We start from the raw sequence: 22,971 nt of genomic DNA, 5'->3' as shown, positions 1-22,971 counted from the left end.
TAATATGTTAATTTTTTTTTTTTTATTTATAGCAATTTGTAAATTCCAGTCTTTCAAACAGCTGCTGCATAGATGCTTTGATCATTCTCAGGTGAAAAAAATATATATTTTTACTTTTAAAATATTATCTGATGTGCAGGATAAGGAGCTCAGAGGGCCAGGCTGTGGTTTGCAGGCTCCAGCCTCATTCCTGACAGACATCACAGCCTGGAGAGTGGCAGAGGCAGGAATTCTTTGGGATGCAATCAGAAAAAAATAAATGATTAAAAGAAGGATGTGAGTTTGGGCTCAGTCTGGACACACAGGAAGAGAAAATGGGTTTTTTTCCAGGGGTGTGTTGACCCCAAAGCGCCTCTGCAAATCTGGGAGAGGAAGTGACCAGGCTTGTAAAGCCCAGGTATGTGTGATGTGTCCTGAGCCATCCCAGCACCAGGAATCCTGAATCCCTGGGGTTAAAGGTCCCTCAAAGCTCATCCCAGCCCAGCCCTGCCTTGTGCAGGGACACCTCCCCTGCCCGGGCTGCTCCTAGTCCTTGCTGCTGTCTAGAAACAGCTGCTGGTGGTCAGCAAAATTGTCATTTCCAGACTCTGGAACAGCTATTTTCACCAAAGGTCACATTGAGTGGGCAAGAATTACTTCTCAGTTTCGTGTGGAACCAAACTGGGCATTATTTGGCAAAGATTTGCTCAGGAAATGTGTTTTTTTGGGGGGTGTTTTTTGTGATGGAAAGGAAGTCACTGCATCGATATGACTGCACGAACAATTGCCAAAACAACTGAACCAAACTGGGTGTAATTTGGCAAAGATTTGCTTAGGAAATGTGATTTTTTGGGGCAGTTTTTGTGATGGAAAGGAAGTCAGTGCATGGATATGACTGCACAAACAACTGCCAAAACAACTGATCCAAACTGGGTATTATTTGGCAAAGATTTGCACAGGAAATCTGATTTTTTTTGGGGGGTGTTTTTGTGATGGAAAGCAGGTCAGTGACTGCACAAACAAGTGCCAACTGCCTCAGCAGGATGAGCCCGGCAGGATAATTCCCCCTGGAAGTGGCTGAGGTGCCACAGCCAGATGTTTACCAGCTGCCTGACCTGGGGAAGGATTAACCCTGACTCAGTTATGGGATGTGGGTCACCCCAGCACCGTCCCCTGCCATGTCACCTCGCTGACCTTGTCACTTCTGGCAGGGCACAGGTGCCCAGGGTTTCACCTGGGAATGCCAAAATCCTGCCTCACTCAATCCTGCCTCACACAATCCTGCCCCACACAATCCTGCCTCACACAATCCTGCCTCACACAATCCTGCCCCACACAGTCCTGCCTCACACAATCCTGCCTCACTCAATCCTGCCTCACACAATCCTGCCCCACACAATCCTGCCTCACTCAATCCTGCCTCACACAATCCTGCCTCACTCAATCCTGCCTCACACAATCCTGCCCCACACAATCCTGCCCCACACAATCCTGCCTCACACAATCCTGCCTCACTCAATCCTGCCTCACTCAATCCTGCCTCACAGCCTCACACAATCCTGCCCCACACAATCCTGCCCCACACAATCCTGCCTCACTCACAATCCTGCCTCACTCAATCCTGCCTCACTCAATCCTGCCTCACAGCTTCACACAATCCTGCCCCACACAATCCTGCCCCACACAGTCCTGCCTCACACAATCCTGCCTCACACAATCCTGCCTCACACAGTCCTGCCTCACACAGTCCTGCCTCACTCAATCCTGCCTCACACAATCCTGCCTCACACAATCCTGCCTCACAGCCCCACACAATCCTGGCCCACACAATCCTGCCTCACACAATCCTGCCTCACAGCCCCACACAATCCTGCCTCACACAATCCTGCCTCACAGCCTTGCAACAGCTGCTGGCAGAGCCAGGCCAGCCTTTAGTCACGGCTTGGAGAGGCCGGGGCTGGCCCAGGGGGCTGGTGGCTCTCAGCCCTGGCACAGCCTCACCTGCAGCAGCAGGAAGGAGCAAAAAAAGTGAAATTTCAGGAGGTGAAAAGGGTGTTGGAGCTGTGGGTTTCAGTGGTTTCAGTGGCAGAAGGAAGTGGGTTTAGGAGTGATTGGTTTGGAGTTATTTTTGAGTTCTCAGAAAAGTGGGTGGATTCTGTGGAGCTGCTCCCAGGTCAGGGAGCGTGGAAGGCATCGATGGAAGCATTTCGTGAGAAGGCTGTTTCCTCCTTTTCTCTCATTTCCTTATTTTTATTTATTTTGTTATTATTATTAATATATTTTAATATTTTCTATTATTTTTATTTTCTTTATATTTATATTTTATTTATATAATTTTTATTTTTATTTTTATTATTTCTAATTATTATTTTTATCTTTATTTTTATCTTTATTTTATTTCTCTCTTTTATTATTATTATTTATTGTCGTTATTATTATTATTATTATCTTTATTTTCATCTTTATTTTTCTTATTTCCACGCATTATCACCACAGTGGAATCCTGTTGGCTGCTGCCAAGGAGAGGAAGGCAAACATTCTCCACTCAGCTCCTCATACCTTCTGAGAAGGCATTGCAGTATTTTACCTATTTTATTTTTCATTTGTATTTCCTCCTTAAACCCCACCCTCTAGAGAAACCCCAGAAATTCCATCCTCTAGAAATCACATTATCAGAGTAATGGTCACGTTTGTGCTCTTGAGCAAAAATTCACAGAAGGCTCCTGGGGTCAGAGAAAACGGCCTTGAAATAGTTCAAGGTGTTGCACAACTGGGCTGTGATCTGAACCTGCAAAGAGCATTTTCCCTGTGGGATCTGAGGATCACGGGGGGTTTGTTGCACAGCTCGGTGTGAAATCCTGAGTGCACCCACACTCAGCCTGCTGGAGAAAATACCTGGGCTCAAGAAAAACTTGTTTTGTGTTTGTCAAAGCCGTGGAGGGGCTGGACACGTCCCCATGGTGGCTGCCAGGGCACCCAAAGGTGCCACAGAATCCTTTTGTAGCCCTGGTTTTGTGCCTGAGGTGTTTTGGTTTTCTGAAATTCCTTTCCCAGGGAATTTTCTGTAAACAGGAGAAATGTTTTTGTAGCTGTACCTTTGTTATTCATTCCTTTCCCCAGGAGGGACTTCTCCTTGCTGTCCCTCTGCTCTGACCAATGGGAGTGAAGAGGTTTGTCTTTCTGTCACCAATCCAATTGGTCTGTGTGAAATGGGATAAAAGGGAGACACATCCCAGAAATAAAGGAGTCATTTTCAGCCTTCTGAATCTCAGAGTCTGTGTTGTTGTGGTGTAAAACAGCATCAGTCCTGAAGGGATCAATGCTGCCATTCCCTTGGAATGCCATTCTCTCTCTCCCAGTCCTGGGAGGTGGCAGAGGTGCCCCAGCCAGGGGTTTTCCATGGCTGTGAGGAGAGGAAAATCCTCCCAGCTCTGCCCCGCAGTGCCAATCTGAACCGGCCCCATCCGTGGGCAGTTTCCACCTCCCACTTTCCATCTCGAGGCTGCAGGAAAATCCAACCTCTCCTTTCCCCTCCTTTCCTCCTGGGAAAATGCCCACGGCTGTGACTGACACTGGGAATTGTCTGAGTGCTCTGAGAACCAGTCCAACCACCTGCTCCATGCACACTGGAATAAAGTAAGAAAGAAATACATAAATCTCACTTCAGTAAGAAATATATAAAGCTACAGGCTCAGGGCTTGCCAAGCCATGAATTCCCTGATTTTCAGTCTGAAGTGGCTCAGGATTGCCTGAATAATGTTTTGTAAATCTCTTCTGCCCACAAAGAATGCAGAATTTTTAGCTGCAATATGTGCTTCACTATTTCCTAGCCTTGTTTTAGTGGAGCATTTTGTGTTGAGCAGCCCTGACATGTTAAATAGGAAAGGTTAGCTGGGTTTAGGTTTTCTCCCTGCAGCTCTCTCTGTTTTTATAAGTCACGTCTGTGGGATCTGTTTTTGCTGTGCTCAGCTCGGGGAAGGTCACAGGTTTTTATTGTCATGGTTAAAATAAAAAAAAAAAAAAATAAATAAAATAATAAAAAAAAATTAAATGAGGATGACAAATCACTTTTAGGTTTTTATTGTCATGGTTAAAAAAAAAAAAGCATTTTTAAATGAGGATGAGAAATCATTAATCACATTTTTAATGGATGAGAAGTCACATCTGTGTTAGGACTGGGGTGCTTTTCATCAGTAAATTGAAGAGGAATTGGCAGAGGAGGTTGGGAGCATCATCTCCACTCTGCAGACAGAGAAAGGGGCCATGGAGAGGAAATGACCTGTGCAGGATCATCCAGGAAATCCAGCTGGGAATTGTGTCCTGTCCCTGTGTGACCCCCAGCAGGAGGATCCCAGAGCCCTGATTCTCCTCTTGCCTGATTTCTGTGTGTCCCTTGCCTGATTAATTTACTAAAGAGCTGCAAAACACGAGCACTGAACTGCTGGGGATGGGATGCTGCTCATCTAATTTAACTCTGCTCTCATCACTCAGCTTGTCCTTTAGCCAGGAGGAAGAAAGCAGCACCTCCAGCCAGCAGAGAGGAGGAGGCAGGCAGAGAGGAGATGATGATTATCCCATGGGGCATCCTGTCCTCTCCTGGATGGAGGGACAACACTCCAGATGACAGAGCTGCTCCAGGCCAGGCAGAGAACTCCTGTCCTGAGGAACAAATGCATAGGGATGAGTGCAGATGACATCATTTCAATATTAAAACAAGCTTTGATTTGTTTTTTGTGTCTGAGCCAGCCCCAGACTTCCTGGGAACACATTTTTCTGGGACCTGAGCTTGTGCTGGTCACACTAATCTGCTGCAGAAATACTTGCAGCTAATGCCGACTTTTACTGAAAGAGGATCTGGCAAATCCCATCAAGATTTGCTCCCAGAGTCAAATATTTTGAATGCATCAGGGGTGAGATGATTTGTGGAAAAGCTAAGGATGAATGAGAGGCTCCCTGTGTGTCACCAAATCCATCTCAGTGTGCGAAGTTTTGTGATGAGTAAGTGACTCTGTCAGGAGCTGTGAGCCAAAATAAAATCCCAGGCTGGTTGGGGATGGAAAGGACCTTAAAAATAATCCCATCCCACCTCCTTCCACTATCCCAGCCTGTTCCAACCTGGCCTGGGACACTTCCAGGGATCCAGGGGCTTCTCTGGGCACCCTGTGCCAGGGCCTGCCCACCCTCACAGGGATGAATTTCTCTGGAATATCCAATCTAAACCTCCTTGACAAGAGGGAAAACAAAGAGAGTCCTTGTGGTGGTGGGTGTGACCCGAGTGGTTCCCAGGGTGCAGGAGGCTGTTCCTCTCCCAGGACAAACCCCAGGACAAACCCCAGGTGCTCTGTGGCTTTCCAGGTGAAAGACAGGAGTCAAAAGAGACCCAAACCACAGGAGAAGCTCTGAGTTTAATAATGCCAAGGACTGTGAGGTGCAGAAGGTGTTTATGTCCCTGATAACCCCAGGGAGATGTGGGAAAAGCAGGGGGTAACTGAGTTATCCTGTCAAATGAGCTCTGTTGTGTTTCCCTTGCTGCTTTGCAGCTCTCCCTGCAGAGCTCCTGCACAGCACAAACATCAGGGTGGTGCAAAGTGCTCAGCCTGGATGATTTTTGGGTGCCAATTTGGGTGATTATTGACTGCAGACCCTTCCCAGGGGTGTCACAGGGCAAGGATGGTGTAGGTCTCAGAGATTTCAGCCTGCTGGCAGCTGGGAACTTTTCCCAAGAAAAATTTCTCAAGAAAGCTTCTTCTCAAAACAATCCTGGCAAACAACTCTCCTTTCTCAGAACAATCTTTCTCCAGGTGGTGTTTTGCTGTTTCTCTGGTTTAACCCATGGGATCAGAGAGGTGTCTTTCCTATTCACCAACCATGTTCAGTCTGGATGGGAACACCTTATAAAAAGTCATAAGAATTGAGACAATATACCCTTCTTTTCCTATAATTTTTGCCTTCTGAAATATTTGGAGTCTTTCATGTCCAACAGGGACAGGATGGAGCTGCAGCTGGTTTGGGATCTGCCTGTTTGCACAGCACTCTGCAAACACCAAAAAGCAGCTGAAATGCAAATTATAAACAGCCTGGCTCCTCTGGAGCTTGCCCTCTCTGCTAATGAAGCAGGCAGGAGTTTGGGATGAGTTTGGAAAATACGGGGTTGGATCAGATGTGTGACACTGGGGTCTGTCTGTCTGGGCTCACTGCCCTTCAAAAGGGATGAACTTCAGCTGAGCTCAGAAAACCCTGAGGAGGAGAATGTGCAGCATTTTGGGATCCTGATTCCACAAAGTGCCCTAAAAGCCATGGCAAGAGCCTGTGGATAATTCTGTGTGAAGTCTTGTGTCATCAGGGTTGCAGTTGTTTGAGTTTTCACCCTTGGTGACAACATCCTTTTAATTTTGGGGACGTGCACAGCTCAGTTACTGACCCAGGGATTTATTGGACATGAACCAGGCACTTCTCAGCAATAATAAACTCCATCTTTATCTCCCTGTGATTGTTAGAAATTGCAGAGCAGCACCAAGAGCGCAGTGGGATGACTAAAAAAGATCCAAAATGTGTATTATTATTGTTATTATTATTCTTTCCTATGAAAACTGTAATCACAGCAAATTAAAATACATGAGGTAGTGTTTTCCTCCTTGCAAGGCAAGTCAGATACTTGGATATTTCATGTACATAGAATAATACTTTCAATTTAGCTGTTTCAGAACCCTGAAAATTCACATTATTTGACACATATATTTCACATTATTTGACACATATATTTCACAACATGCAGGAGTTCAGGCCGCATCATTTCAAAGCAAATTACTCCTTAGCATAATATATATTTAAGATTAATAATTTCAGAGGTTTCTGGGCATCCATTCAAGAGAACAGCTCCTTGGAACAATGTCTGATTTTATCAAGTTAGTGCACAAAAATCAGTGCTGGGTTCAGATATTGCAGTTCCACCCTGAAGGATTTTATTCAGCTGCTGGAGTGATGCTACAAAACAAGCATCATTTATCCACCGTGTGAAACCAAACAGCAGAAGGGAGGGATTATATGCAATGCAAGCAGGAAACAAAGGCTGGAGCACAGCAGTGGAACAGTTTTGCAAAGTTCAGAGAAGGAAAATTGCATCATAAAGAAAATGGGGCTTAATAAATTACTGGCGCTGTGGGAATTGTCTTGTACTCTGAGAAGTAATTCTGGGTATTTCTTCTCATCAGGATGATGAATGGGCTGGTCCTGCCTGAGGGAGCGTGTTTAAGCACAAGGTAAGCACTAAAAATGAAAGCTCCGTGTTTCTGCAGCTGCCCCTCGTGAAGTTGGCTTCTCTGAGGGGGAGAGGCAGAAATTAGGGTGGCTCCAAAGGAAGCCGGGCCAAGGAAATAAAGCAGCTTCATTTTGATCCATCAGAGAGAGAGATTATCCTGGGAGAAATCCCTGACTTACGCCAAATCATCTCAGCCACCTCAGGCACTGGATTGTGGATTAAAACCAGGAGCTTTCCACCTCCCCAGCCTCCTGCAGGAGGTGTCAGCAGCAGCCTTTGGGCTCCCACAAACCCCCCCAGGCAGGGAGGACCAGCTGTAAATCAGCTCCTGGCATTAATGAGTCCCTTCTCTGCAGCAGCAGGTGGCACTTGAAGGTCTGGCAGGTCCAAGGTTCTGGCTCAGCATGTGATTTACACCTGCCCAGCTTCCTCTGGGGCTGAGTCAGAGGCTAAAGAGTTTCAGTCCAGTTTCTATTTTAAGTTGCTACACGTTGCTGTTTCCTCCTGAGAGGGGCTGAATCTCGTAGCTGATATCACTGACATCTCCAGTGATAATCTGTGGGGTCAGCAGAGTTAAAATCCCAAGCCTGGGCTGCAGCAAATGGAGAAAGGCTGAGCAGTGCCAAATTCCTGGGGGTCACTGCCTCCATTTCCCCAATTCCCATCTTCTTTTTTTTTTTTTTTTTTTTTTGGAGGATGTTCTCATGCTGACATTAATTACCCTTTTTTCAGTTTCTAGACTGTTTAAGAGTTTTCACTGGAAGAGAAATCTCATGTAGGTTCTGTCACTCTGCAAATGCTGCTACGAATTCAGAGCTGCATTTTCAGCCACAGCAAGCCTGAATACAGATTTAATTCTGTGCATTTTCCCTGGATTTTTTGCTCCAGCAAAAGCCTGTCCGAGGCACTGGGTGTGCTGTGCAGGACAGGGAACTTTCACTTTTGGATGTCACATCCCTGGTTGTGATGGATTCCTTTGGTTTTGCCAGTGTGTGTGGGGTTTGTTGCATTACAGAGCTTGTTTAGGGAGATAATCCACTTATCAGGCCAAGAACACCTTCTCTCCCTCCCAGATAACAAATTAGTTCTTCCCTTTCTGAGGGAGATAAAAAGGGATATCCCAACCCAGAGGAACAGGGCCATGGCATGGGGCTGGCAGGATCAGAAATAAAAGGAGAAGAAGAAAAAAGAAAATAAAACAACATTAGTTGAAGAATGGCTGCAAAATCTGAGTGATTTACTGCAGCAACTCATTCACCAGGGGAATTTGGCCTTGCCTCACTCTAATCTAAACTGAATCTAATTTAGATTCCAAGCAAGGGATGGGAATCCTTTCCTGAACCAAAACAAGCCTTGCCACCTCCTACCTTTTCATTACTCATTCCTTAATTTGTTTGGGTTTGTTATGTAGGACACTCAGGAAGAATAGCTTAAAGCTGTGAGTGCTGGGCTGGATCTGGGTTTATCATCTCTGCTTTGCTGCACACGGGGTTGATTTTTGATTCAGTTTTGATGCAGAGTTGGTTCTGTGCCTCTGCCTGGGGCCCCCAGGGAGTGGGGTGTGAACATCTTCCTTTTTTTTCTGAGGTGTGAACATCTTACCTTTTTTTCTTGAGTGCTGAATTGCCTGGAGGAGAACATTGCAGCCTGGGGCTCAAACAATTTCTGCATTTTCACTAAAAATCTAGTTTTTTCATTAAAAACCTGCTCATGCAGAACCATCAATCACAACCATCAATCAGAACCATCAATCGGAACCATCAGGCAGAACCTTCCTGGCAGGAGGGGCTGGAGGATGCTTCTCCCCACCCTTGGGGTGTCCTGTCTTCTGACCTACTTTCAGTTCTTGCTTTATAAGTCAATAAACAGCAAAGCCTGGGCTCCCAGTCCGTGCATGTCTGGGAATGGCATCATCCCTTCCCCGGGGCTCCCAGGGCTGCCAGCACCTGCACTGGGCCCAGGGCAGTGAACAATCCTCCTTCAGGACTCTCTTGCTGGTTAAAATCTGTGCCACAGGTTTTTCTGAGCTTGTTTCTCAGGCAAAGAGGAGATTTTTGGCATTTTTCTGGCTTTGATTGCAGCAGAGGCTTCTAAGCTGGAGCTTGTCAGGGCTGCCTTGGAGCGTGGCCCAGAGCTGCCTCTTCATTTTTGAATTCCATCTTTCCATCCCTCCATTTTTTTAATCTTTGCTTCTCTGTGTCTTCCCTCCTTTTCTTCCTGGAAATTGATTTAATCTCTGAGGTGTTTTCCTGCCTGGGGATACTCTGGTGCCTGCAGGGATCTCTGCTGTGACCCTGTGGGGATGTGCTCCATGGCCTGGTCACTGTCCCACTGCCATAAATCCTGTCACACCTACAGACATCATTCCCATTAGGCTAATTTGTCTCCTGCTGACTCTGAACAAAACCTTGGGCTGTTGTAGGTTGTTAAACCCCAAGGATAAAGGAGTGGATTACAAATTCAAGGCTTGGGAAAAAATAAAACCTGCCTGGAAGCAGTGAGGGAGAAATGGGAAAATGGGAATGGGAAAAACGAGCAGCTCAACAGGGATGTGGGAGTGGCTCGGAGTTGGGGGTGTCAGGAGAATTTGCTGAAAGAAAAAGCAGATTGTGGCAAGAGGACACAAAATGAACCACACTCACCCATCAGGATGTGAGATGATAAGAAAAAGAGGGTTTGTTTTGGGGATCTCGACTTTTATAGTTTTTGGGATTTGGTCAAGGATTGGGGGGTGAGAGGAACATTCCTCTGACCCCAGTGGTCAACTCAGAAGTCCATCGATTTGTCCTTCCCCCTGGAAAGGAATGTGTTGTTTACAAAACATCACCCTTTTTTATCTTACAATTCATGAGAAAACTCCAGTAGAATGAGAAACAACCAGAAGGCTGAAAAATCAGGGTGACAGCAGATTATCAATTTCCCTGCAGATATTGACGGAAAGGGTTGAAATCCCCATTGGAGCTGAGCAGGTTCTGTGTGTGAAGCCCTGCCTGGCCATGGGGTCGGTGCCATCTCTGTGCCCTATTTTAGAGCTCTCTGCTGTAGGAACATCCATGGAGGGCAGGGAGAAGGAACTCTGCAGAGCTGAGATATTCTAGACACACGTGGGTTTATTGCAGGGTCGTGGGTAAAAAGGACTTTGCCTTCAGCCACCAGCCTGGGCTGGAGGGAACCCCAAAGAGAGAGGGGGAGAGAGAGGGGGTGAGGTGGGGGAGGTAAAACAGCTAAGAGGGGTAAGAGAGAGGGAGCAGTCAGAGAGCGAGGACCTTGTTCCAATCCATTCTATCTCCTTTTGTGTTGAATATTCTAATTTACAGCGACCAACCGGTGCAAGATACAAACCCTACAGACTTTGCCTGCAGCCCATGAGAACTGCTCTATCACCACATCATCCTGTATTCTAAACTCTAAAGAGACTTTTCTTATCCACCTTTGATACCTTTGCAGGGTGGAGAGGGGCTGCACCCTTGGCTCCTTTTGTTTTCTGTCCTTCCACCCATCTCCAGCTCATCCCCGTCTTCCTGCCTGCCATGATCACATCTCAGAGCTGCCCTTCATTTCTATTTCACTCACAGGTTTTACATCTCCAGTATTTCTTACCAGACAATCATATCCACAAGCCCTTCCTGTCCCATCTTTCCCAGCTGCCTCCTCATGGGGAACATTCCCATCCACGTGGGGTGGCTGATAAAGCCCAGGCAGCTGCTGATGGAGCAGGGATTGTGGCAATGCTGCTCCCAAAACAAGAACCTCCAGCACTTGTCAGCAGCTCCAGGCAAAGCCTGGCAAGGAATTCCAGAGGAAGCCAAGGCTGGTTTGACCTCATTAGAGGTCACCAAGCAGCTCCTTTCCCAAAAAGCCTTCCTGCTCCCCGAGGTGAGTGTTGGGGTCTGCTGTTCCACACCTCCAGGCACTTCTCCTCCCTTCTCCCTTCTCTCACAGCCTGCTTTAGTCACAGCTCTCTCCCCTGCTTTTTTTTATTTTATTTTTTCCCCCTTCTGAAGTTTCCTCTCAGCAGCTGCTCAGCTCTTGGATGCAGTTTGGCACATCCAATCTGGTGGTTCTGTCGTTTGGAGCTGAAAGGAATTTGCATTTTGGTGCTCAGGGAGATTTTTCAGGAATGTAGAAACATGAGTTGGTGGAGTCGAAGCTGAATTACGCTTTTCAAAATCTTAATAATCGCATTGAAGGGATCAGCATAAATTAATATTTATTTTTTTTTAAGAAAGTGGTTTTAAATTAGCTCCAAAACAGCTGGAGATCAGGAATTATGGACTAGAAATGTTTTCCTGCTCTGATTAATGGCAGGTACTTTCCATGGTTCAATCTGAGATCTGCTGGACCAGACAGATCCAAGGGGTTTGGGTTGAACTCTTTTAAATGAGCTGAGCTCTGGGTTTTGGCTTTTTTTTTTTTTTGGACAGAGTTTCCATGAGATCAGGAAATACTGCCACTGCCAGAGTGAGCAGATCCCTTTGGTGGCAACGTCAATACTTGGAGCAAAACCAGGACAAGACAAGGACTCAGCTCCTCCTCACAGCTTTGTCTGTCCTGTGTGAACCTCCTGAGGCAGCATTTTGGCTTTGAGACAAAAATAACCCACAGGAGGATCTATATTCTGCTGGAAAATGCTCCTGGCTGCAGCAGGTCTTCCTGAAAAACCTCAGCCTGTGTTTGGAGTCATGCCACAGATTCCTAAATCTTCCTGAAAAACCTCAGCCTGTGTTTGGAGTCATGCCACAAATTCCCAAATCTTCCTGAAAAACCTCAGCCTGTGTTTGGGGTCATGCCACAAATTCCCAGATCTTCCTGAAAATACTCAGACTGTGTTTGGGGTCATGCCATGGATTCTCAAATGTTCCTGAAGAACCTCAGCCTGCGTTTGGGGTCATGTAATGGATTCCCAAATTTTCCTGAAGAACCTAAAAACCTCAGTTTGTGTTTGGGGTCATGCCATGGATTCCCAGATCTTCCTGAAAAACCTAAAAACCTCAGCCTGTGTTTGGGGTCATGCCATGGATTCCCAAATTTTCCTGAAAAACCTCAGCCTGTGTTTGGGGTCATGGACTCCCAGACTTGGGCTCAGCCTTGCTCCGTTCCATGCAGTCATGGGAGGTTTTCAATCTGCCCTGCTGAGCATTTATTTTTATTTTTTTTTTTGCTGTAAAGCACTAAATTAGCAGGACATGGAGTCAGCTCATAGAGAACCATGGCTATTTGCATATTTAATAACTTGCAAATCACAAAATGCAGGTGATTTGATGCCTCAGGAAGAACAAAACCCCCAGTGAAGCATCCTGCCAAGAGCAAAGCTGGTTTTGATGCTGGAACCAGCCAAGGAAATAAAAAAGACAAAAGTTTTTGGTAGTTTAAAGCACTAAAGTGCTGCCTGCTGTGTGCTGGCTCCTGTCTGCCCCAGGAGGGTGTGAGGAGGTGGGGAAGAGCCCATAAAGCTCTGCCTAGAAAGGGAAATGAGGTGAGGAGGATCTGCTGAGCAAGACGAGCCGGGGAAGGGGAAAGACTGACCTTGCTCAGGCAGGCCTGGCTGGTCATGGGGCAGCAATGCAGGAATGGGGGTCACTGCGGGGGCGGAGGTGCCATAAACTGGTCATTACAGCAGGAAATGGGGAGTGCAGGGCCCTCAGCCCCAGCCCAGGTTTAATGTGTGGCCTTGAGCAAATCACCTGGCCTTGATTGACCCCTGTTCCCACTCCTGCTCCTGGGAGGGAGGGTTTGACACCCTGTGGGTTCAGGAGATAAAGGACTTTATTATTTTATGGATGGATGTCACCCAGTGCCCACAGGAGCCAGAGGGAGGTGCAGCACTGACCCTCCTTGTCTGCATTGTCTCTCCACCTCAAACTCAATATTTATAAACCCCAGAGTAGCTGGGAAAGGAAAAATCATCATTTGTTGGGAAAGATGAGACAGGAAAAGCTTACAAATATGATTGCCTAGCAAGAAATACTGAAAATATAAAACCTTAATACTCTTAATACTCTTTATTCCAGCTGAGGAGCTCTCTGGCATTTTAGGGGAAACACATTTCTCTGAAAATTGAGATGAGCTCCCAGCTTTTCTTGAGGATGTGTGAAGTTTTTATTGCTGCTGCCTCAGAAAATGGCTTCAGAGCAGGCACTAATGTGCTTTATTGCCTCAGTTCTCACAGAAACAGCCAGTGTTGATATTTATTGGTTTGATATTTATTTGCTGTTGCCCTGAGATGCTGGGAAAGGGCGGCGATGCCTGTGGCACATGAGGAAAAGGCTGTTTATAGAACACCTCCCATCTTGGGAAGTGCCATTCCTTGTCTGATTTGCCATCAGGATGGCAGGGAGGAGGAGGAAGGACTTTTGTCCAGGGACAGGGAGTTGCCCTCTGTGGTGGAGCTCCTGGACAAGGGTTCCAAGGAGGTGAGAACCTGATCCTGGCCAGACAAACAGACCACACTCAGAGCAGCTGCCTGAGCACGTCTGCCACGGCTCTGCTTTACACTTCATTGCTTGGCTCTTCTTGGAATGGAATTTCTGGCATAAAGCTGATGTGTTTTACAGGAAAAGATAATTTGTTTTTCCTCTCCTCACCAAATGCTTTGTTTAAAATCATTTGTGACAAAAAGTGGACACCTCCCCTGTGGTTTTCTCACCATCCCTGAGGGCTCTGAGCTCTGCCTCCCTCAGTACTGCTCTGCTGATCCTGTGCAGAAAAGCCTGATAATATAAAATATCTGGATTTTCCAATTAAAAATGTACATCCAGCAATGTTTGTAACCAGGGACTGTTGAAGAAAGCTTTGACTGAGGTGCTGTGGATGTGCTGAGTGCAGGAATGGCCAGAATTCAGTGACCCCTGTGCTGCTGGGGCTGTGTGTAGTGCCTTTGGAATGGGAATGGCTGTGCTAAGTGGGTCACAGCAGTCACCTCTCACCTCCTCCTTCCTGGCCATTCCTGGCCCTGTGGATGCTCCCAGGGTTTCCACTTTGATATAAAAACTTTTATCAACAGGAATATATTTCATTGTGCTCCGACATCATCAGTGTGGCTCCCAGGATTTCCACTTTGATATAAAAGCTTTTATCAGCAGGAATATATTTCATTGTGCTCTGACATCATCAGTGTGGCTCCCTGTCAAAGCTCAGCTGTTATCACTGGCTCGTTGTACCTGGACAAGGATCCTTTGGTGCTGAATCTACACAAACAGGGAAGAAAAACAGATTAGAGCCCAAATGGTTTCCACTTTGATAATTCAGAAAGAAAAAAATTACAAAAGCAGCAGATAAAATTCATTCTTTCAGGAGAGCACAAACAAAAACCTTTTTTTTCCCCCATCTGTAGGAATTTTTCCCCATTAGTAGGAATTTTGCAATAAAACCCTTCTGGGAGCATGGTGCTGATATTCTGCATTTCTCTGTGTGTGTGTGAGGGTGATCAGTGTGACCCTCACAGTGTCCATTTGTCCAGCACCAGAAGGAAACTCTGTTTTTCCAAAGTACCACCCAAAAAGGTGCTTTAGGTGTTGTTAATTTTGGGGCAGGGCAGGAAACCACAACACCACCAGGGTCAGGAATGCCCCTGGATCCTTTGGTTCATCCCCCACACATCATTGGCAGCTGCCACCAGTTTTTAGTCCTGGCCTAAAGAGCAGCTGGAGCTGCTGAGCTGGTTCCAGCTGTGACAGTTCTGGCTTCTTTTTCCCTGCCAGGATCGGGATTAATACATAAGAGTAAAAGTTTGTGTTCAGACTTGGATGTTTATTATTTCTTATCTATTTACAGACTCACCAGCCGTGAGCTCTAACCAGCAAGTCAGAGAAATGAGGGAAAATTAAGATGTCTCTAACTCTGTCCAAGGTTATTTAAGTGCTAATCACCCAATAACGAGATGACATTTATATTATTTATATTCCTGACCCAATAATGACCCCCCAAGGCCCTCCATGGGGACCTTTTCCACCCAATTACAGAAAACCACCCAAACCCATGAAGAAGAAGGAAGAAGAAGGTGAAGAAGAAGGAAGAAGGTGAAGAAGAAGGACTCAGACAACATCTAAAATCCTCCATCTTGACTCACATGCATTACTATAGAGTAAAATCTCAAATCTGAGTTTTTCACCCTGTAAAATCACAAAATACCATTCAAACTACACAACCCCAGTGCCATCACTCAGTTTTGGAACCCTGTTCCACCACCTCAGGTCAAATTTGGTTCTTGCTTGAGGGTCAGTGTTTTTTAGCACAGAAAGCCTGAAATTCTCAGCGCCCAGAGTTCCAACAGCTGCTGCCCCTGAAACAGCAGTTCTGTGGCTCCTGTGTGCTGGGGGAAATCGAGATATTCCTGAGAAAACCATTCCTGTAGGAGGGAGAGGAGGAACGAGGAGAGGAGGAACAATGAGAGGATGAACAAGGAGAGGAAGAACAGGGAGAGGAGGAACAAAGAGAGGAGGAATAAGGAGAGGATGAACAAGGAGAGGATGAACGAGGGGAGGAAGAACAAGGAGAGGAGGAACAAGGAGAGGAGGAATAAGGAGAGGATGAACGAGGGGAGGATGAACAAGGAGAGGATGAACAAGGAGAGGAGGAACAAGTAGAGGAGGAATGAGGAGAGGAGGAACAAGAACTTGGATCAGGGCAGGGTCAGTGTTGGATGCCAGGGTTCATCTGGAGAGGAATCTGTGCATCCCTCCTTGCTTTTATTGTTCCATGGAAATCTAATCCCGAAGGTTGCTCGGAGATGATGATGATGCAGCAGCACTTAAGTCCTTTATGGGCAGATGCTTTCAGGATGTGTCAGAGCTGCTCTGTCCCAGACATTTCTCCACTTTGCTCAACCAAGAAGGAGCTCAAATCTTTTGGCCTCAAAGGGGACAATTTGCATTTGCTCGCTGCATATTAATTATTGTGGTTAATTAGTTGCTGTCTGAGGCTTTAATGGAGATTTGCACCCCCAATTTGGTTCTTTTTTTTAAAGTATTTCTGTGCATTTCTGCAGCTGGGGGAAAGGTATGATGCTGAAGGATGAACCTGAGCTGTTTGTGGAGAAATTAAAGAGAGTTTTTCCTAGAGAAGTGATTTTCAGCTGAGGATCTCAGTTGCTAAATCCTGGTATTTAGAAAAGCTGCAGTGAGCAGTTAGTCTGGGGTTTATGAAGTTTTTTAGGGATTTTGGGGGGTTTGTTTTTTGGGTTGGTTTTTTTGTTTGTTTGTTTGGGTTTGGGGTTTTTTGGGGGGGTTTTGGGGGTTTTTTTAATTATTTTGTTGTTGTTGTTTGTTTTGGGTTTTGGGGTTTTTTTGTGGGGGGGGTTGTTGTGGGTTTTTTTGTTGTTTTTGGGTTTTTGGGAATTTTTTTGGGGGGGGGCAGTTGAGTGGGGTTTTTTGTTTTGTTGGGTTTTTTTTTTTTGTTGGTTTGGTTTGGGTTGGGTTTTTTTGTGGGTGCTGGGGACTCTCTGAGGTGAATAAAGAGCAGCAATGACACCGGCAGGAGGAGGATGATGATGAGGAGGAGGAGGAGGAGGAGGGACACTCCCTGCGGCGGCCCCGGGGGCACAGCGCCCTCTGCCGGGCTGCGCCGGGATCGCCCAGCCCCGGGAGCGCCTCCCCGCCCCAAACCCCCACACAGCCATTTCTCCATAAAATCTCTTCCCTAAGGCTGTTTGGGCTCGGGATGGAAACCTACCAAATTCCTTTTCTTTTTTTTTTTCTTTTTTTTTTTTTCCCTATTTATTTATTTATTTAATATTTATTTGTTTGTTTGTTTGTTAATTTAATTTTTTAATTGTTCCTTTGTTTCAAATTAAAAAACAAAACAAACAAAAAAAAAACACACAAAAAAACCACAAAACAAAACAAAACAAAAAGCACTCCAAAAAAACCCCAAAAAAACCCAAACCAACCAACCAACAACAACAACAACAACAACAACAACAACAAAAAAAAAAAAAAAAATAAAAAAAAAAAAAAAAAAAAAAAAAAAAAAAAAAAAACACCTGAAATAAATGAACTGTAGCAGAACCCCCAGCCAGGAGGAGCTGTCTGCTTAGACCCCAAAGTGCCAGCAAGGAATTCCCTTTGGAAAATTTGTGTTTTTAGGGAAAGAAAATGATATTTTTTACAGATTCAAAGCTCTGGATGACTTGTGCTGTTTTACACAGCACCTGTAAATAGAGCCTGGGAGATGTTCCTCACTAATAGAAAACAAAATACCTTTCAATTCTGTTGTATTTAAGCTGGAAAATTGTTCCCTCCTTCCTTCCTCCTCCTTCCTCCTCCTTCTCTTCTGTCGTGTCTAATTTATTACAAATGTGTTTGTCATTTTAGATGAGGGAGGCTGACAATGTGCTACGAGGAGGACAAAGCTGGGAACTCACAGATGGAGGGTGCAGAACACAGCCAAAATCCCAAAAAGTTCCTCTTTCACAATGAGGGACTTGACTGTGCAAAGCAATGAGGGAAATCTGACTAAAAATCTCCATTGCAAAGGCTCCTGGTGTTTTAAGGGATGTGGGAATGGTTCCTGTCCATGTTTAGTGGCAGCTGGGGGTAGATCCAGCTTTATTTCCTTTATTCGTGTTCAAGGAAAAGCAGCAGCTGAGGTAAGGCTGAACATTTGCTGAACAAGCTTTCCTCCACCAAAAAGAAAAATAAAATAAAACAACACAATCCTCACACGGAGCTACAATAATTGATGCACTTGTGCGTTTTACAGGCAGTGAGAATCCCAAAATTAAATGGGCAGATGTGAATGAATATGAGTGGGAACCTGACACTCTAATGGCTTTGCATCCAGTGCTGAGGTGAGGCCTGAAAGCAAATCTGTGAAATTGCCACCTCATTAGGCTGGGATGGGCAGAGCGAAGGCACTGCCTGATTTTCTTGGCATCCATCCCCCAGAAAACACAGCGCCCAAAAAGCACCTGGAGGGACACCAGGATTTCCAGGATGTGCACAACAGCATAGCCCTGAACATGGCCTGGATTAAAGGTCTTGGAGGGGGGTTAAAAATAAAATAAAATTGTTTATTTAATTGCTGATCACAACAGGAATGTGCTCTGTGCTTTCCTTGGACATTTTCATGTCAGTCCTCAGAGCATGGCTGGTGTTCCAAGGAATCCCTGACCCTGCCAGGGCTCTGTGCATGAGCAGGCTCTGCCTGACCTGAGGCTGCTCCCTGTTTGAGGAAGCGTTTTCCTGGCTCTGGGAGGCAGGGAATACTCTGGGAATTCTCTGGGAATACTCTGGGAATGCTCTGGGAATGCTCTGGGAATACTCTGGGAATACCCTGGGAATGCTCTGGGAATGCTCTGGGAATACTCTGGGAATACCCTGGGAATGCTCTGGGAATGCTCTGGGAATACCCTGGGAATACCCTAGGAATGCTCTGGGAATACCCTGGGAATACCCTGGGAATGCTCTGGGAATACTCTGGGAATACCCTGGGAATACCCTGGGAATGCTCTGGGAATACTCTGGGAATGCTCTGGGAATACTCTGGGAATGTTCTGGGAATGCCCTGGGAATGCTCTGGGAATGCTCTGGGAATACCCTGGGAATGCTCTAGGAATGCTCTGGGAATGCTCTGGGAATGCTCACAGCCAGGCCAGGCTGCTCACAGAGAGGAGGGATCACTGAAATCCAGCCCTTTATCCCTGATGGATGGAAAAACAACCCTCAGAGCCAAGGATGAATGGAGGAGGGTGAACACGCCTGAGGTTTTTTTTTTTTTTTTTTTTTCTGGGAGAGGAGCTGTGACTTGTGGGCCCTGGGGGAAGGCAAAGGCAGAGCAGGAAATCAAGGCCAAGCTCCATCTGTATCTAAGAGGGAGAGGCTTTGCAGGAGGGGCTGTGTGACAGAAATCCCCGAGGCTGCAGGGGATGGAGCAGAGGTTTGGGGAGTGGGGGGGATATTCACAGTCACACTCCATGGGGAGAGAGACTGGGAAAAATAAATTAAAATGTGTGACCCAAATGCAGGTGGGTATTTGTGTGGGGAGAGAGAGACTTTGGGGACCTGCACCTTGAGGATCTGCCCTCTGGAATATTGGGGGGGAAGGGGCTGGGTGCCCCTGGGAGCAGCAGATCAAGCCTCAGCAGCAGATCTGTGCGTCAGCTGGAAATGAAGGTGCAAAGGTGTGTGAAGAGCAAAGCTGGAGTTGTCTCCTGTTTAGAACACTCAGAGGATCCAGGTGTTGGCAGGTACACTGGGAACTCATTTTAAACCTCGAGTGTGAAGAGAGAAAACTGAATGAGCCTTTCCAACCCTCCAGGCACCCTGTGAAATGAACCAGAGCAGCCCTCCCTCACCACGGCTGCTGGAGTGTGTGGGAAGGATGCCTACATCTATTAAACCCAGCATCTCTAAATTGGTGTTCATTATGCTGTAGGGCTCCTCTGCAAAGCCCAGAGGAGGCTGGAGGCTGCTCGGGGTGGGGGAGCAGAGGGAGAACACAAAGGGGGTGTCTCAGGTTTGAGGCTCAGGGGTTGCAGGGCTGGCTGTGGGAGCCCTGGAGTGTCTGGGAGCAGCTGATGGCTCTGCTCCTGCTGCTGGGGGCCAGGAGGGGCGGGAGGATGTGGTGGGGATGGCACAGTGTGATGGTTCAGCAGAGTGTGATGGTTCAGCACAGTGTAATGGGGATGGCACAGTGTGATGGTTCAGGCACAGTGTGATGGTTGAGCACAGTGTGATGGTTCAGGCACAGTGTGATGGTTCAGCAGAGTGTGATGGTTCAGGCACAGTGTGATGGTTCAGCACAGTGTGATGGTTCAGGCACAGTGTGATGGTTCAGGCACAGTGTGATGGTTCAGCACAGTGTGATGAGGATGGCACAGTGTGATGGTTCAGCACAGTGTGATGGTTCAGGCACAGTGTGATGGTTCAGGCACAGTGTGATGGTTCAGCACAGTGTGATGAGGATGGCACAGTGTGATGGTTCAGCACAGTGTGATGGTTCAGCTCAGTGTGATGGTTCAGCACAGTGTGATGGTTCAGCTCAGTGTGATGGTTCAGCAGAGTGTGATGGGGAAGGCACAGTGTGATGGTTCAGCTCAGTGTGATGGTTCAGCAGAGTGTGATGGGGATGGCACAGTGTGATGGGGAGGGCACAGTGTGATGGTTCAGGCACAGTGTGATGGGGATGGCACAGTGTGATAGGGATGGCAGAGGAAGCTGCCAACGTGGCCAGACACGCAGGGCTCTGTCCCCACTGCCCTGTCCCAGCCTCAGGGACCATGACAGTGAGGGATTAGTGGGGGCAGGGTGCTGAAATTATTTTTATCTCCTCGTCTTGTTGTGCCTGTGCACAAGTGCCAGCCTTTTCAGCCTTTTTTTTTTTTTTCCTCCTTTTTTTTTTCCTCCTGTGAAGCATTAACTGGGTGGGTTGCCATAGCAACCCCTGCATGATAAGTTGGGCTGCTTCTTGCAGAGATTTCTCCCTCAACAGTCAAGAATTCTCCCTCTCTCTCAGCATTGCATCCCCTTCCCCATTTCCCCTGGAGTGCCAGTGCCCTCTGTGCTGCCCTAAAAGCTCCCTGGAGGCACCAGGGCTGGGTCAGGGCAGGAAGGAGCAGCTTCTGCATCATCCTGGTGTGGGATGGGCTGGGAAGGATCTCTGCTCTCCATCCCCAGTGCAGGGCTCAGAACTGAAACAGGTTTCCAGTGTGACATCCCGATTATTTGCAAGTTTTCCTGGAGAGGGCAGGGAGGTGTTTGTTGCTTGTCCTAAGCAGGCATGAGGCGACATTGGAGTGGTTCCCAGCTAAGCCTGGATTGTAGCAGGAGTGAAATGATCTTATCCTTCCATTCAGTCTCTCCCTGAGCGAGCCCAGAGAAGGTTTGCTTTGAAAACAAAACCCAGCACAGCTCGTGGCAGGTGAAGAAACTGGATGGACTACGGGTGTTTACTCCAAATCACCCTGGATCCTGGCTGTGGTACAGGCCAAGGTGAAGAATCAATTTATCCAGAGCTGAGGAACAGGGTGTGACCTCCCTGACCTGTAATTTTTCATCTCAAAATCCACCCAAATCCAAGGCCTGCTTCACCAGAGCTTTTCTTCCCCTCAGGGCCCCATTTCCCTTCTTTAAATAGCAGCTACAACGCTGGTCTGCAATGAAGTAATTGAGGTTGGTACATGAGTGATTCTGAGGGAGAACTCATTACTTTTTCAGGATGTTTGTTTGCCGCTGTAATTTGGATTGTTTGGCAGGGGAGTTCTGGGGGTCAGAGGAGAAAAGGCTCCTGTTCCTACCTGGAGAAACAGCAGGAGTAAAGAGGGCTGGGGGGGGATCAGTCAGTGACTCTGAGTCAGTGTGGTGGAGCTGCTGCTTCCTCTTAATCCTCTTGGCCCCCGAGTCTCCTCCCTGGCAGGACTGTCTGTAATAGATGTAATTAGAGCGGCGGCAGCACAAACAGTGCAGCCCTGCTGATCCCTGCCCGGGGATCTGCCAGGGCACCTGCCAGCCTGGGAACAGCTCTCATCTCCATGGTGCTGGGTGGAACAGGTGGTTGTCAAATGAGTGAGCCATGTTAGCCAGCAGCTCCTGTGGCTATAAAAAACCCACCCCCAGCACTCATCTGCTGGATTGTTCCAGAAGGGTAGGAGCAAACCCTTGTGGCTTAACCTGCCCTTCCCTTGGTGCTGTCACGGGGATAACGAGGGGAAATGGAGTAAAATAAATGGCTCAACGTCCTTCATGCAGCTCTGGGTGTCACGTTTGCTGCTCTGTCTTCCCAGGGAGGAAATCAGATTTTGAGATTTCCATATCCATGATGGATGTCTCCTAAGGGGGGGAATTGGAATGGTGGTGCTGGCATCAGCAACCTGCAAGCTGTTGTTCTCCCTGGTCACACCCGGCTCCAGCAGGCCCATTAAATAGGTTTGATTTATTTTAGTGGGCTGCTGGAACAGCACACAGGAACTCAAAGAAGCCTGGGAGCTGAGGGGACAGCGAGGACAACCTCGAGGACAGCCAGGTGTGGTTTTGGCTGGAATCCTTCAGCTTTCAGGAATCCCAGGGAGCTGTGGGCTGCAGCAGGGCAGAGCAAGCTGTGGGAGGCAGGAGGAGGCAGCAGGAGGGTGTCCTTAGCTGGGAATTACTCAGAGCCTGTGCAGGGTGACGTGCAGGCAGCTGCTCCGTGTGGCCACTGGCGGACGATGAGTGCAGCCTGCTGACACAAACACAATTAGGTGATGTCTAGGAAAAGTGTTGGCTTTGTTCCGTGCCTGCTTCACTCCGGCAGCGCAGGGACCTGGTCTCATGTGTGTCCCCCTGTGTCCCCCCTGGGTGACCACAGAGCTGTGCCAGCGGTGTGTGCCTGGCTCAGAGCCCCAGCACAGCTGGAGCTGATGTTTCTGCTGGCTGCAAACCTCTCTGGGTGTGTCTGGCCACCTTCACGGGGAGTTTTGGCACAGCCAGGGCACTCCTGTGCCATCCCCTGGTGGGGCTGCTCAGGTTTGACTCAATACATCGAGCTGCAGGGGCTTTGAAAGGAGCACATGTAACAAACGCCTCATTTCCCTCTCTGTGCCCACTGTGACCTTCAAAGCCGGAGGAGCCCTCCAGGGCACGGTGGCCCCCGTCCAAGGAGAGAAAGCCCAGCCTGCTGCTGGCATTAAATTCCCTGGAATCAGGCAGGGACATGAGGCGAGAGGATTTCCCAGTATTTCCCACTGTGACCTTCAGAGCCGTGCAAATGTCAGTATTAAACTTATTAACAGCAGAGGCCTTTGTGTGACCCCGCAGGGATAA

The sequence above is a fragment of the Zosterops lateralis genome (assembly GCF_965231275.1).
Source record: "Zosterops lateralis genome assembly, chromosome: 25".
NCBI classification, from domain to species: Eukaryota; Metazoa; Chordata; class Aves; order Passeriformes; family Zosteropidae; genus Zosterops; species Zosterops lateralis.
Note: the sequence above shows the minus strand (reverse complement) of the source record.